We start from the raw sequence: 15,419 nt of genomic DNA on the forward strand, positions 1-15,419 counted from the left end.
GTCATCAGAGTGGGCTCCGTGAGGGGCCACCTCCCAGGCCCCCCATCCTTGAGCCTGTGATTCTACCATTCCCAGTCGATTCCTCAGAGCTCAGCATTTTCTCTTCTGATTCACTCTTGCTCTCCCTCTCACTCCTTTTCTCTCCCCCTCTTTTGAATGCACTGCTCTGGAGGGATTGCTCTGAAGCGTGGATTCGTGGATTCGTGTAGTCAGCCCCTTTACGTCCTGGCTAAGAGAGACAGCCAGAGTACCAGCTCTACACTGTGTACCTGGGAGGACAGCTGATCCCGAAAAGGGCAACGAGGAAAGGCTCCTCCACCTAAGATAAATCTTATCCCCTTCTGAGTTTTGCCTGGGCTGGCCCTGCCTGGGTGCAAGTTGAGTCATATCCTCGGGGCAGCCTCCAAGGTCTGCATCCTGCTGTCAGCCCCCACTAGTTAGCATCTGCATCATCAATCGGGCAAGGCAGCCTCTGCCTGAGGGGTGGAGAGGCTGTGGCACAGCCTCTCCATCTCCTTGCCAACCCTCAGACATACAGTCCTTCCCTCTCCACCCCCTTTCTCTTTTTCTCTCTCTTCTCTCCCCTCCCACCTTGATATGGACAGCTCAGCCCCTCCCAAGCTTCTGTCCACTCCGAGAACCCCTCTCTCTCCACAGTGGCTCAAAGGGCCTTTTGAGTGGGGGAGCAGGCAGCCTGTGGGCCTGGGAGGAGAGATAAAGGCGTGAGATCCCCGAGGGCCTGCGGGGTCAGGGGCTGTGTATCTGGTGACTTCTGAATGCAAGCTCCAACAAAGAGAAATCTGTGGTGGGAGAGCCTCCCCGAAGGAAATAAAATCTCCATGAAAACAAACTTTTGTTGGAAGCTTTCTCCTCTTGTTTTGGCAGCGTTGCTAAGTCCTGGGAGGGGAAGGCCGAGTCTTCCGGAGCAGTTGCGAGGCTCTCAGATTGTCCAAATATCAGCTTGCTGCAAGAAGGCTGCTCTTCCCCCACCAGGAAGATGGGGCTTGGGAGTTAGTGCAGTAATCGTTGATTTTCTAATCAAGGCTAGAATGGCTTAAAAGAAAGGCTGGGGGCCATGGAGAGCGCTCAGGACTGTGGGTTAGGAGACTCAGCACTGTGTGTGTTACAGTCCTGTGACTCCGGCCGACCTGAGATCCCTTCGTGCTTTCCTCACCTGTTAAATGAGCATAACTAGTTCAAGGTCATTCAACTAGAAAAGCAGGGGCAGGTCCAATATATAAACTGCTATTTCCATGCCAGGTACAGTGGCTTACGCCTATAATCCCAACCCTTTGGGAGGCCGAGGCAGGCAGATCACCTGAGGTCAGGAGTTTGAGAGCAGCCTCACCAATATGGTGAAACCCCGTTTCTACTAAAAATATAAAAATTAGCCAAGCGTGGTGGTGAGCACCTGTAATCCCAGATACTTGGGAGATTGAAACAGGAGAATCACTTGAATCCAGGAGGTGGAGGTTGCAGTGAGCTGAGATTGCTCCATTGCACTCTAGCCTGGGCAACAGAGCAAGACTCCATCTTGATAAATAAATAAATAAATAAATAAATAAACAAACAAACAATTTCCCATTACCCCCTCATAAGTGAAAAGCTGAGGCTGGAAGTAAAAGGGTCTTTGAAGTCATCATAAGGCCCGGGAACACTGGATGATTATGTCTTCTTCAGGGCTAGGTGGTTGCTTACAGCGCTTAGTCATTTAGTCTCTGCATCTGGTTTTGCCAACATCAGAGAAGTCAGGGAATGATTAAAGAAGGGCCTTGCAGTCCATGCTTGCTGCTGACTTGAATTGGTCAACTTCATTGCTTCTCTAGATTGATTTCAGAACACTGGATTCTCACAAGCTTTAAAGAATGAGGAAAATGAGGCTCACCTCAGCTGCAGATATGTTTTTGCATTAAATAACGATATCTATTTTTCAGCTTGGGTCCAGGTCCCATGAGATTGTCTCCTTTTGCCCTGCTTGAGGAGAAAATCCTTGACTATGGCTGTTGTCCAGTAGGGCTCAGAGGACTTCAGGGCCATGAGTAGCCAGGGGACTAAGACAGGGGGAGGGCACTAAGCTACTTAGGGAGTGGGCCGAGCTGTGGTTTTGAGTCTGTCTGCTCCTAACAGGCCATGGTGTGACCCTGAGCCCCTGTCTGGACCCTGCTCTCTTTCCCATAGACAGTGTCAGATGGGGTAACTTGCTCTTGCCTCCACCCAGCAGGGAGAGGAGAGATAAATTCAGGGCAGACCTGGTAGGGGGCGAGTCCTGGCAGGTGCTGAGGGGCCTGGGAAACCTGGCTGGGGTGGTGGCGAGGCTGAGAACCCAGACTGCCCTTTCTCACCTCATTCCCTTCCCAGCCCTTTCCCTCTTCTTCAAAAAGGGTTGCTCCTATGAGAAGGAGTGTGTGTTTTCCCCTGTGCTCTGTGTGTCTATGAAAACTGAGAGACACCTGGACAGAGGTGCATTTCCCAGAGTTCTCTCTGCCCCAGCGCTCTGGATTTGGGAAGGCCTGTCCTGGAAAGCCTACTGCATTTGCGAAGGTGCTTCCTCCCTCCCTCCTCCCCTCCACTGTCCCTTCAGCAGCCTGGCCAGGTCAGTCCGGGCATAGTAACTGGTGCCCCTGAGATCACGTGGCTGGGCTGACCAGCCTGCAATGGGGCAGGAGGGAGCTTGTTAAAGGCGCATTAATAGGTGAAGTCTCCCACTGTTGACCCTATGCGGAGTTCACGTGGGGCATGTTCAGGCTTGGTGTGGCCAAAATGTGCATGTGCGTGAAAGTAGGCAGGCGGCCAGGCTGTGAAAGGTCTTCTCCACATCCCCTCAACACACACACACACACACACACACACACACACAGAGTCACACACATGCACAGTCACACACACACAGTCTCTCTCTCTCACACACACATACACAGTCACACACACACAGTCACACAGAGTCACACTCATGCACATGCATGCACACACACCCATGGAGTCACACACACAGGTGTGTGCACATACACCCCCCACCCCAGACAACAGCACGCTAGTGATATGAGAGAAGCCTTTTCTAGGAGCTTCTCTTTCCACTCTCCCATCCCCTCCTTTCACACTCCTGGTTCTCTCTCCTTCCATTCTCCTCTGTGGTCACCATATTGAGCTTAATCAGCAGGAATCACAAGTCCTAGATTTGCCAGACCAGCCCTCACTCCATGTAGTTTTCAGACAACACGAGACAAGGAAAAGAACTCAGCTGAGAGCCCAGTGGAGCTGGGTTCCGATCTTCGCTCTTCCACGTAGCCAGGATCATGGCCATGGACATGCACACGAGGCAGCTGCTTAACTCCTCTAAGCCTCACTGCAAGACCAGCTGCAAATTCTACCTTGCAGGTTGTTGTGAGGAATGCACGTGGAAACAGGTAGAAGCCACCTAGTGCAGGTGGGCACACAGGAAGCGTCAGTGCACACAGGCTCTCTCCTCTGCCTGGTTGCCCCATGAATATATTTTTGCTGTGTGGTCCCCATACCGCTGTTTGAGCTGGAAAAAGGCCCACTCTAGGGAAGTGTTTGGGGTCTACTTTGCGTGGACTTTTCCTCATTTACCTGTGGGGGAAGGTTGACCCTAGGAGGGGGCAATTCTACAGCTATCATTTACTGAGCCCTTTCTATGTGAGACAATTACACTCATTTCATCTCATTTCAACGGCCTGCTCATCCCTTCATCACAAATAAGGAAATGGAATTGCAGGGAGGTTGAGTAATTTGCCTGAATTCATGAGCTAGTAAGTGGTTAGGAACCCAGCTCCTAATCTCAACTTTCTGTTGCACTAGATGATTTGCTATAGCACTGAAGACACTAGCATGAGCCCACACAGAGGCAGATGGCGCTATTTGATCCGGTGATTCAACAGGTCATCTGCTTCTCCTCTTAGCGCAGGTGGATTTGGATGGGGCCTTTCTTCTAGCTGCTCTTTAAAGTGATATGGACTTGGGTGGGAAGGTTTTGGTTCTGAGGAGCTGGATGCAGGAGGCCTGAGGGGACATCTGTGGGAATAAATAGGATGGAAGTGGGGAGCTCCATTCAGGTTTGCAAATGCTGTGAACACCACCTCGCGCTGGCCCCAGGGCTAGGTACTGGGGATGCAGAAGTGAGTAAGACCTTGTCCCTGCCTTCAAGGAACTCATGGGGAAGTGAGTGGGGTGGGGGCTCAGGCACGTAAAAAGATGCATGGACATGGGTTTGTGCAGCCATAGAGAAGACTCTGGGTGCAGCATGGCAGTGATGGGACTGGGGAACTTGTTCTGAAATTTGTTTGTAGGAGGTGATGCCAGAACAAACCATCCTGGGAATTAGACAGCAGAAAGAGTAAAAGGGTGCTCAGGGCAGGAGGGACAGGCTGAGCAAAAGCATGGAGGTGTGAGCAAGTCTGGGAGGTGTAGGCAGGGACACGGTGAGTGCTAAAGCATTTGGATTATATCTTGCAAGAGATGGGGAGCTAGTGCATGTATTTAGATGGGGAGTGGCACTGTCAGGTCTATATTTTAGAACACTGGCCTGAGCAGCAGTGTGCATGGATTACAGGGGACCAGGCCTTTGCAAGAAGAGTAATCAAGATGTGTATCAGTGAGAAAGCCTTAGACTGTAAGTAGCAGCAAATCCAACCCCCAAAGCCTTAGAGTGAGGCACTGAGTTTCTTATGTGTTATGAAGTTCACTTCCAAGACTGCTCTAGGGCTGGAGAAATTCAGGGGCTCCATGACATCCACAAGCACCCAGGTTCTTTCTCTGTCATCTTCTGGATGTTAGATCTGTTTTCCCAACTGGCTTTCCTGTGGGTCACAAGATGGTAGTGGCAGTTCCAGGCGTCACACCCATGTCCAGGCTGGCAATCAAAAAGGGTAAAGCATGTCAATGGCAAAATTGTGGGGAGCAGTGGAGGCTGCAGCCAATGGGAGAGTGTTGGCTCCCAACCTGTTGGCATTCAAACTAAAATTTGTTAAAGTACCATAAAAAATTATAAGCAGCCCAGGCACAGTGGCTCACATCTGTAATCCCAGCACTTTGGGAGGCCAAGGCGGGCAGATCACCTGAGGTCAGGAGTTCAAGACCAGCCTGGCCAACATGGTGAAACCCTGTCTCTACTAATAATACAAAAGTTAGCCAGGCATGGTGGTGCACACCTGTAATCCCAGCTACTCGGAAGGCTGAGGCAGGAGAATCACTTGAACACGGGAGGTGGAGGTTTCAATGAGCTAAGATCACGCCACTGCACTCCAGCCTGGGTGACAAGAATGAAATTCCGTCTCAAAAAACAAAAACGAAAACAAATTATAAGCAAAGCTAAGAGACAATGACAACCTGGGGAAAAATTTTTACAACTCATATCACAGGGATATTCTCCCTAATATATGAAGAGCTCCTAAAAATCAACAACAACAAAAACACAACCCAATGGACAACGAATGTGAACAGATTTCACAGAAAAGAAAATACAAATAGCTTTTAGCATATGAGAGAATGTTCAACCTTGCACGTAGTAAGAGAAATGCAAATTAAAACCATCCCAGGATACCATTATTCATTTCTCTTTTAAATGGGCAAAAAGCCAATAATTTTGATATCACTTTCTATTGGCAAGGCCCTAGGGAAATAGACTGTCTTTTGGTGTAAATCTGCACAACCCCTTTGAAGGGCCATTTCGAATATCATCAAAATGATAAATCATATGCCTTTGACCAAGCAATTTCATGTTGGGGAATTGATCCTAAAGACATTCTTGTATATATAGGAAATGACATATGTCTAAGTACATTCTTTGTAATATTATTTGTAATAGTAAAAGATTGGAAAGAACCCAAATATCCATCAACTGGAGACCAATTTATTAGATTATGGAATTTCCTGACAATGGAATACTATTCATTTAAAAAGAGAAATGAGAAAGTTCTCTTTGTACTGATAAAGATCTCCAAAATATGTGTAAAAAGAAAAAAAAAGCCCACCAAACTGCAAAAAAAAGTGTGTATAAAAAGGGAAGGATAAGAATCTATATTTGTATTTGCTTGGACAGGTGGGAGACAGGAATGGAAGGGAAAAATTTCAGTGTTTACCTTCTTATACTTTTTGATTTGTGAACCATATTACATATTACCTTTTTAAAAGCAAAAGAAAACAAAACACAAAAACACTGTGCAAATCCCACAAAAATGTCTGGGGCTGCATTCTGCCAACAGCGGCTGATTTCCAACCCTTGGGCTCCGAATTATACAGTGGCAGTGGAGACGGAAGGGATAGAGTTGAGAAGTCTTTTTTAGGCGTGGAATCCCCACAGGTTTGGTGTGGGATTGAGGGAGAAGGCAGAGGCAGCATCGGAGATGGCTCCAGACTTGGGTACCTGGCGGAAGATGGCACCATTGTGAGATGGGAAGGCTGGAAGGGAGTACGTTGGGGGAAACAGAAACAATGGCAGGTCACTGGGGAATCGGCCCTGGGGAATCATTTCACCTCTTGAACTCGGTTTCTGCCATTCTCCAGTCACACTGTTCCTAGGATCTGACCTTGTTCTATTTCTCCATCCATCTGTCCATCCGTCCGTCCGTCTGTCCATCCATCCATCCACAGAAGCAGTATTTCTGACTACAAAAGCAGAGGGGACATTCCTCCAAAGTTTCAAAGGCCAGCATCTGTAGCACTAGGGACAGGGAGGAAGCCCAACCAGTGGACACAACAACAAAATCCCACATTTGCCACTGGGTCAGTGTGTCCCAGAGAGAGGGCAGGACGTTGTGTTCTGCTTCCATCTCTGTTCTAATTCTTACCATCGAATTGGTTCCCCAACTGCTGCTGGAGTGGACTCTGGGACTGTGAGCCTGGCGCTGGGGCATCCAGGAGGCAGTGGACTATGTTTTACAGGGTTAGTGTCCATCCAGGGGCACCTTGGTACTGATGGCAGTGGGAGAGGTGGACGAGAAAGGGAAGCCAGATGAAGGGGACTCTAGGCAAAATGATCATGAGATGTGTGGCATGCATGTGATAAGTGCAGTGTGTTTGGGGTACATCTACCCACTTTGATGAGAACAGCAGTCCGCTAAGCAGCCCACCCTGTTCCAGGACTGTCTGCAGAGTTGGGGGCCGGAATGAAAAATGGACCTGAGAGCTAACTGCAGACACGATGTTTGGTGTTGGAGGACTGTGAGCCGGTATGTGAAATACAGCCACATTCTTGGTTTTAGTTGTAGCTGGAAAGGATTAGAAGACAATTAATAAATCATTTAGTGCCCTGAGTTTAAGTAACTTGCTATTATGGGCTGCATATATTTATTACGCTTCACTGAGCAACACTGGCACATTTCCTTTGAGTGTCACACAATTTGTATGCAATTTGTTTCAGAGGTTTTTTTTTTTTTTTTTTTAAATGCATATATAAATTATTAACCTGCATTCTTCAAGGTAGATTGCTGGAATCCCTCCTCCTCCCCCACCATCCTCTGTGAGTCTCATAAAAACTTCCTGTCCCCAAAATGATAGTAGTGCCATGTCCCACAGCCCACTCCCTGCCCGGCTGGGGAGGGGAAGAAGAATCACTTGCTGTCTCCCTTGGTTGGGCACCTCAGGCAGAGACCTGACACAGTTAGGAAGAAATCAAATGCCTGTTTTTGGGTGATTGGCCAGTGCCTGGAGAGGAACTGTTGATGAGAATCCTGCCTTTCATAGCTGCGGTGAAAATAAATCAGGGGGACAAGGAGAATCAGCCCTTGAACAAAACTGGGAACCTGTTGACCTGGAAGCCAGAAGCACTTCAGACACCGATGGCCCCAAACCATTCCTTGTCTGAATGAGGAAGCTGAGCCCACGGAGGGGTGACAACTGCTTGAGGCCACAGTGATGGGTCCTTCCTCATCCTCAGCCACACCCCTTCCTCTCCTCCAGCTGGGATTTTTCCCCCGGCTGACACGAATGCCTTTCCTTCAGCCTTTCTCTGAGGTGCACTGGGGGGAATCTTCTCCACATTTTGTTCAGGCTTGAGGCTATGTTGTCTTTTTGTTCTTGGTGGAGCAGTTTGAAGTTTTCATAATGTGATATTTTTAGTTGAACCCTGAATGATTATAGCCCCTTCCCACAAAAATTCTCACCTAAGTACCTAGGGACTGGGTTAAAGAACAATCTGACTGGCTTGCCTCTGCTCTTTCCAGATGCCTTTTCTAACATCTGCACAATGTGCATCTGTCAAGCACCTAATGTGTAATAGGTGCTCCTGGGGTGTGTGTGTGTGTGTGTGTGTTGCATCAAAAGATATCTCTGCCTTCATCTTGCTTTCCGCATTGTTGGGGTGACCCAGCAACTGGAGGAGTCCATGAGTGTTGAGTGAATGAATGAGCCTAGTTAGGAGTGAAGGCAGTCAGCTTCTGAAAACACAGATGACCTACAGGAAGAGCTGGGCAGCCTGGAACCACCAAGAAGGATTCTCATCTGGGCTTTGCTAGATGGCTAACAGTTTACTTCTTCAAGTCCCCTGAGGATGTTGTAAACATTGTGAGTGGACATCCTCCCTGTCTTCTTGAGTAAATTATCGGGAACATGATTGAGTCTCACTTAATGACATACTGGGTTGCCCTTTAGCTCTCTCCATGACTCAGTTTACCTTCTGGGGAAGCCCAAGCCCTTCCTCTTTTAGTCTTTTCTTCTTCTTTTTTTTTTTTTTTTTGAGACAGAGTCTTTTTTACTCTGTCACCTAAGCTGGAGTGCAATGGCACAATCTTGGCTCACCTGCTTGGTTCAAGTGATTTTCCTGCCTCAGCCTCCCAAGTAGCTAGGATTACAGGCTCCCGCCACCATGCCCAGCCAGCTTTTTCTACTTTTAGTAGTGATGGAGTTTTGCCATGTTGGCCAGGCTGGTGTCGAACTCCTAGACCCAAATGATTCACCTGCCTCGGCCTCCCAAAGTGCTAGAATTACAGGCATGAGCCACCAAGCCCAGCCCTTTTTTAATACTTGTAATTAGCTGAGGCCCAAGGTACCAGATAACTTAGTCTGTTAGAAATGTGTGTAAAACCAGAGTAAAGAAGCCATCAATAAGAGCCTGAGGGTTTTCCTTTTGAACAAGTTTCATAAACATTAATGCAAAGATTTCATGGCATGTACGTTGACTGCCAGGAGATTTAAAAAAAAAAAGAAGTTGTCCTCTGTCCTCCAGTTTTTTATACTATGTTGGATTTATGAAGCTATTGAATAGCTAAATCACATTCTGGTGAGGAAGGCATTTTTGGCTTAGAAACGACGACGTTGCTGCTGGGAGGCTGTGAGTGAGGGCTACAAGGGTTGGTAAAGGCATGGTATCTCCTAGTTCGCTTTCAAGAGGGTCACACTGAAGGTTCTCTGATTCAGTTATTTTAAGCCACAAGAAGGCAATTTAGCAACAAGAAGGGCCTCTTGTTACCGGTGGTCTCGCACATGAGTCTTGAGAAGGCAGCGGCTGCTGAGGCCTTGCTCACGCAGCTTTTCCCCTTTGCCCCTGGACGGTGCTAGCTCCTCAGTTGGCCAGAAACACAGCTGCCTTTGTGTCTTCTCCTGATGGGTGTCTCAGGCAGACCTTCCTGCAGTCCAACAGAGGGCTCTTCGAGCAAGTCCTGCCTCAACAGGGCCATCCCTGACCTCTCTGTGCCTGGGGAGTCGCCCGAGCCAGCCCAACCAGCCTGTGCCACCTGTGAGCTCTGTGCCTGGCAGGTGCCAGGTGGAGAGAGTCAGCTGCTCAGGAGAGAGATTGTTCAGGGTAGTTACTGCTAGCAAGGGATCCCATTTTATCTACCTGCCATCAGAGTAATCTGTCCTTTGCCGCAGCCCCTCGGAGGAGCCCTGAGCAGGTGAGGCAGGCAGATGGCCCTGCAACCAGGGTGACTCTGGGTTGGAGAGCGAAGCTGCTGGCCCTGCCTGGGAGGCTGAGGCCTGTGATGTGAACTCAGGAAACCTCCTTCCCCTCCCCCGTTTATGGTGAAATCAGGCCTCCCTCAGAAAGGCAGTTTTCCTACTCCGTTTGTTCTCAGATTGGTGTTATACCCTGGAGCCAAATTAGTGGCTAAGAACAATTGGAAACAAATGCTCTTTCAGCATCCTGCTGTGATCCCAGATCCAGGTGGGGACACCAGCCGTGGCTGTCTTCACTGAGCCACCCCTCCGCAGAGAATCAGCATCCCAGAACCTGTCAGTGCAGCCAAATTCCCTCGTAATCAGCCAGCACCATACACATCTGCCTAACCTCAGTGAAACAAGCTGGAGCCCTGCTAAGTTATTTATGAAACAATATTCAGGACCGCCCTGCTGAGGCGCGTTAGGGAATAATGAATGGAAAGTGCCCCGGTGCCTTTGGAAAAGCCTGTGGCTGGTCTGCTGCAGTGGGGACCGTATCCCTCCCCCTGGGGGCTGGGTGTTGGGTGCCCCCTCCAAGGGGCCTTCAGATGGCTGCCTGGACCACACCTTCTCTGAGATGCCAATGACTGTTAGCTTGGCTCGGATTTGATAGCGAAATTTTTTTCTACTCCCTCTAGCACTGGTCTGAGAAAGTGTGGCTAACCCCCGATGGCCCTCTCTCTGGATGTACCTGCCCCAACGGGGAGTTATTAGAAGGTTCTGAAACACCTGATGGGAAGGATCTACATAGCTTCGGGATCATCCTTAACTCCCCAACCAACTGGTTGCCTGTCCCCCTCATTAGACTGTGGGCTCCTTGAGGGCAGGGAATTGGAATTGTTGTTCATCATTGATCCCCAACCTAGTGAAGGATCTAACGCTCAAAAAACATTTTCTAAATGAATGAAGGGAATTACTGGCTGGCTTCCAATGCTGGACTTCTCTAAATAAGCTTCCACTGCTCTCTGAACTGTTTCTTCAAATGTGAAATGAGGAGGTCAAGGTAGATGATCTCTAAGAGTCTACCCAGGTCCAACCATCTCACTTCTAGCACTGACTTCTGCACTGGGCTGCCCCAGACTCCAGCTCCCCAACTGCCTCTGGGCTGGCTTACTCCTGGAGGGTGCAGCCCATGGTGCAATGTCCCCTTTGCCCTGGCGACCCTGGCTTAGTCATTATGCAGGGCTTCTAGTCTGGGGCTGGCTCTCTGCTACCAAATACTGTCCTCAGTCCGTGCTATTTTCCCCTGACCCATCTTCAGACTGTCACTTTTCTCAGTCACACAGTTGAAAATTTCCTCCAAAGTAAAGCTGGATGCAAAATGAGGACTTGTTAGCACAAAGGGATACATGTGTTCTGCCCTGCCTGCACCTCCTGGGTAGGCTGTATTTATTTTTCTTTCTGAGCTAGACCCTTCTCCACAAGGGGAATTAAAGGCCTCTTCATTTCCAACTAGAAGAGGAAAGCTCAGGGATCAACCTGTGGCACCTCCACGTTCCTTTATCACGCTGCCTTTGTTCAGGAAAGCAGAGGAGCGGCTTCTTTTCTCCTCCTTCCCGCTTGCTGCAGAATTTCTCTTGCTTCCTATGAATCAACAACAGCAGTATTTACTTGCACAAGACACATAATGTTAACTTTTCAAAGTATATAATTATTTCATTTCATTTTTACAATACGTCTGTGTTGCAGGCAAGGCAGGAACAAGCATCTGGATTTATTTGACCCCCAAAGATTTATTGGTGTCTGGTCCAAGATTTCTTGGAATTTGAGGACTTTCTGGCTGAATGTGAATCTAGTGTCTTCTCCACTGATTTTTAATCTCTCAGGGGATGCAGACAGCCTTGAAATCTTGGTAAAATCTGTAAACCTCTCCCCAGAAAAACTTGCACACAAATACTATTCTGGATAAAATTTTCAGGAATTTGTGGACCCCGACCACGTTAAGGTTCTTCTTGCTCTGGTGCAACCACTGGGTTGAAGAGATGAGGAAACTGAGGCCCAGAGAGTTACGGCAATGTGCACAGAGTCATAAGGCTGTGAGGACGAGGGCCATCTCTTAGGTTCTGTCTACACCCTTTCCAACACGTCAAGGCATTCACTGCTGCATCCCATTAGGTGCCCAAATCCTCTCACCTGTTTCTATTCCTCCTATTCCCGTCTTCTTTTAGATTCCCTGCTCGTCGTTTTATTGCTGTGGATATACTCCTAGACTGTACAACTAGGAATGCAGATACACTACTACACTCCTAATTGGCCTCCCTTTCCTTCCCTTATCGGGCTTTCTTCTTCTTTTTATTTTTTAAATCCTGGCCGGGTGTGGTGGCTTATGCCTGTAATTCCAGCACTTTGGGAGGTCGAGGTGGGCGGATCACCTGAGGTCAGGAGTTCGAGACCAGCCTGGCCAACATGGAGAAACCCCATCTCTACTAAAAATACAAAAAATTTAGCTGGGCATTGTGGCAGTCATCAGTAATCCCAGCTACTCGAGAGGCTGAGGCAAGAGAACTGCTTAAACCCAGGAGTCAGAGGTTGCAGTGAGCCAAGATCACACCATTGCACTCCAGCCTGGGTGACAGAAAGGGACTCTGTCTCGAATAAAATAAAATAAAATAAAATTCTAAATCGTTGCTCATTTTTCCAGCATCAGCCTTCTGGAGTTGCCTTCCCTGTTGGAGGCTGGCCCAGCCTTCCCATCCTCAGGAACGTAGTCCCTCCTCCCTGGCAGCTCCTCCCCTGACTTCTCCACTTCTCCCTGTCAAGGCTGGGAGGCTCTGGGTTCCTTGCTTTCTCTGTCAGTCCTTGGTTCCCTCATCCTGTCCTTGGACTGATGAGCTGTTCCTTCCCCTACTCCTTAAGACCTCAGGCTCTTTTTCGTTATTATTCTTGATAGAAATTGGGAGGCATTCGTGGTGGCATATATACATATTTTTTAATTGCCGTAAAACATACATCACATGCAATTTGCCATCTTAAATAGTTTTAAGCACCCCTGAGAGCTCTCTCAATAACACCCTGCGATGGCTGTCCCAGAGTTACCTGGGGGAAGGAGGAAGGGGTTGCTAGATGGTGCATGTCAGTAATGAGCCTTAGTGTTTGGTGACATTAAGGACATTCACCTTGTTGTGCAACCATCACTGGCATCCATCCACAGAACTCCTTTCCTCCTGCAAAACTGAAACTTCAAGCTCATTAAGCAACAGCTCCCCAGTCCCTCATCCTCTGCCCCAGCCCCTGGAAACCACTAGTCACTTTCTATCTCTGTGAGTTTGACACCCTCAGTACCTCATACAAGTAGAACCATGTAGTATTTGTCTTTTTGTGACTGGCCTATGTCACCTAGAATAGTGTCCTCAAGGTTCACCCATGTTGCAGCATGTGTGGGAGTTTCCTTCCTTCTTAAGGCTGAGTTATATTCCATTGCATGTAGATGCATGCATGCCACATTGTGTCTGTCCATTTGTCTGTTGATGGATACTGGGTTACTCCCACTTTTGGCTGCTGTGAATAAAGTTGCTCTGAACACAAGTGTACAAGTATCTGCTTTAGTCACCACTTTCGCTTTCTTTGGATGTATAGTACATAAAAAGTGGAAGCACATTTTTAAGGAGTCTTAATTATTCTCTGCTGTCCCTTCAGTCTATATGAATTTTCTTCATTAATGCCTTTTGTGCATCTACTGACCTCACTGGGTCTGTAGCACAAAAGGCATTTTCTCAGAGAGCCCCGGAGGAGCCACAGAAAATAGAAGAGACTTTCTACCACCCGAAAGGCTCAGGAGGGCCCCTGCTGCCTCCACTGCTGGTCCTGGCTGGAGGTAGTGGCTCAGCAGTGTATCAGCGGCATGGCATGACCTTGGCTGGTGTACAGCACCTCTCTCCTTTTTTTTTTTTTTTAGAGACAGAGTCTTGCTCTGTTGCCCAGGTTGGAGTGCAGTGGTACGATCTCGGCTCACTGCAACCTTCACCTCCCAGGTTCAAGCGATTCTCCTGCCTCAGCCTCCCAAGTAGATGGGATTATAGGCGGGTGCCACCGTGCCCAGCTAATTTTTTTTTTTATTTTTAGTAGACACAGGGTTTCACTATGTTGGTCAGGCTGGTCTAGAACACCTGACCTCATGATTCACCCGCCTCGGCCTCCCTAAGTGTTGGGATTACAGGCATAAGCCACCTCGCTCGGCCTCCCCGCCTTTATTTCAAAATTAGTTAAATGAAAAAGATAAAATACCCCCAACATTCTAGAGCAATTCGGTCCTACACAACCTTCCACGATGACAGAAACGTGCTCCATCTGAGCCGTCCGCTATGACAGCCACTAGCCACATGAGCTGTTGAGCCCTTGAAATGTGGCAAGTGAGGCTGAAGACTGAATTTTACATTTCATTTCATTTTAATTAATTAGAATTTGAATTTTAAAAGCCACACATGGCCATTGGGTACTTTATTGCAGCATGCAGCTATAGAGGATGAAACGAGTAGCTGTTATGCAGTCCATAGAAGGGGGTCAGAAAGCCCAGTGTCTGGCACATAGTAAGCACTCAATAAATGTTTGCTATGATTAGGTCTTATGTGTCTTGCTTTCCAGCCCACCACACCTGATGGCTCTCAATGACACCCCACACTAGCTGTCCCGGAGTCACCTGGGGGAGGGAGGGAAGGTGTTGCTGCATGGTGCATGTCAATAATGAGCCTTGCACTGAATGTTTCTGGTCTGCTACTTTCCCTGGAGGGTCATGTGAGCTGGAGTGGTATGTGGCCTGCTTTGCAAGTGATTAACATGGTGTAAGCAATCTGCATAGAGGAAAAAACCCCTCGGCTGGTATTCCATTATTCTATTAGAGTTTCAGAGCCAGGATTAAGTGGACATGATTTCTTCCTATGGGCCATTAATTTTGTTTTATTGCTGGTCTGATGGCCATTACCCTTTTTTGCCAATGCATTCCCCCATTAGGTTTGTACAATTAACAAAATATGTGCTGTTAGGGCTTTGATAGGAGGAGTGGGATGGAAATAAAGGAAGGGGGTGAAACTGCCACAGAGTTGGGGGTAGGGAAAGTGTCTAGAATGAAGGGGGGCCTTCAGCACCTGCCTTCTGGTCACTGACTTTCCTGGAAAACTGCAGTAAGACATTTCTCCAGCTCTTCCCCGACTAGGAGTGGAGGAGTTGCCCAGGTGAGAGGGAAGGACACTTGGTGGGTCCATGTGGGAGCGGTGCTGGCATTTCCTGGCCCTCCTCCTCCAGCCTGCAGCTGAGTAGCCACAGCTGAGAACATAATGCGACACCCCCACCATCCCCACACTATCACCTTGAATATGATACTGCTCAGCAGGCAGCATGAATCAGCCTCTAGGTGTCCGGCGCCATGACGGGGGAGACTTCCGGGGCAACACCAGTCTTCTGTCTATGGGGCAAATAGGAGGACAGTTAAAAGGAGGTGGCTGATACTCAACATCAGCCAATGATCGACATGTGGAGATGCAGAATTGGCATGGTTGGGTCATACAGTTTATGGAGAAAAGTTAGGAATCTGGATC

The 15,419-nt window shown here is 48.3% G+C and overlaps 1 protein-coding gene across 7 annotated transcripts in view; it reads left to right on the forward strand.

The window, feature by feature from the left end:
- Positions 1–15,419, forward strand: part of PKNOX2 (PBX/knotted 1 homeobox 2) — a 266,160-nt gene that overhangs the window by 49,034 nt on the left and 201,707 nt on the right. Inside the window, exons 1-2 of one of the 7 annotated variants that reach the window (XM_012470186.2) lie at positions 4,612–4,627; positions 7,096–7,184. The exons of 5 other annotated variants lie outside the window; for them this stretch is intronic. The gene's annotated coding sequence lies outside the window, so the exon portion shown is untranslated. Of the gene's footprint in view, positions 1–4,611; positions 4,628–7,095; positions 7,185–15,419 lie in introns of those variants that run through there. One more of the 7 variants, XM_021671229.2, reaches the window with a different exon arrangement.

This window comes from Aotus nancymaae, unplaced genomic scaffold, assembly GCF_030222135.1.
Source record: "Aotus nancymaae isolate 86718 unplaced genomic scaffold, 86718_ANA_hifiasm-v0.15.2.pri h1tg000012l, whole genome shotgun sequence".
Lineage (NCBI taxonomy): Eukaryota > Metazoa > Chordata > Mammalia > Primates > Aotidae > Aotus > Aotus nancymaae.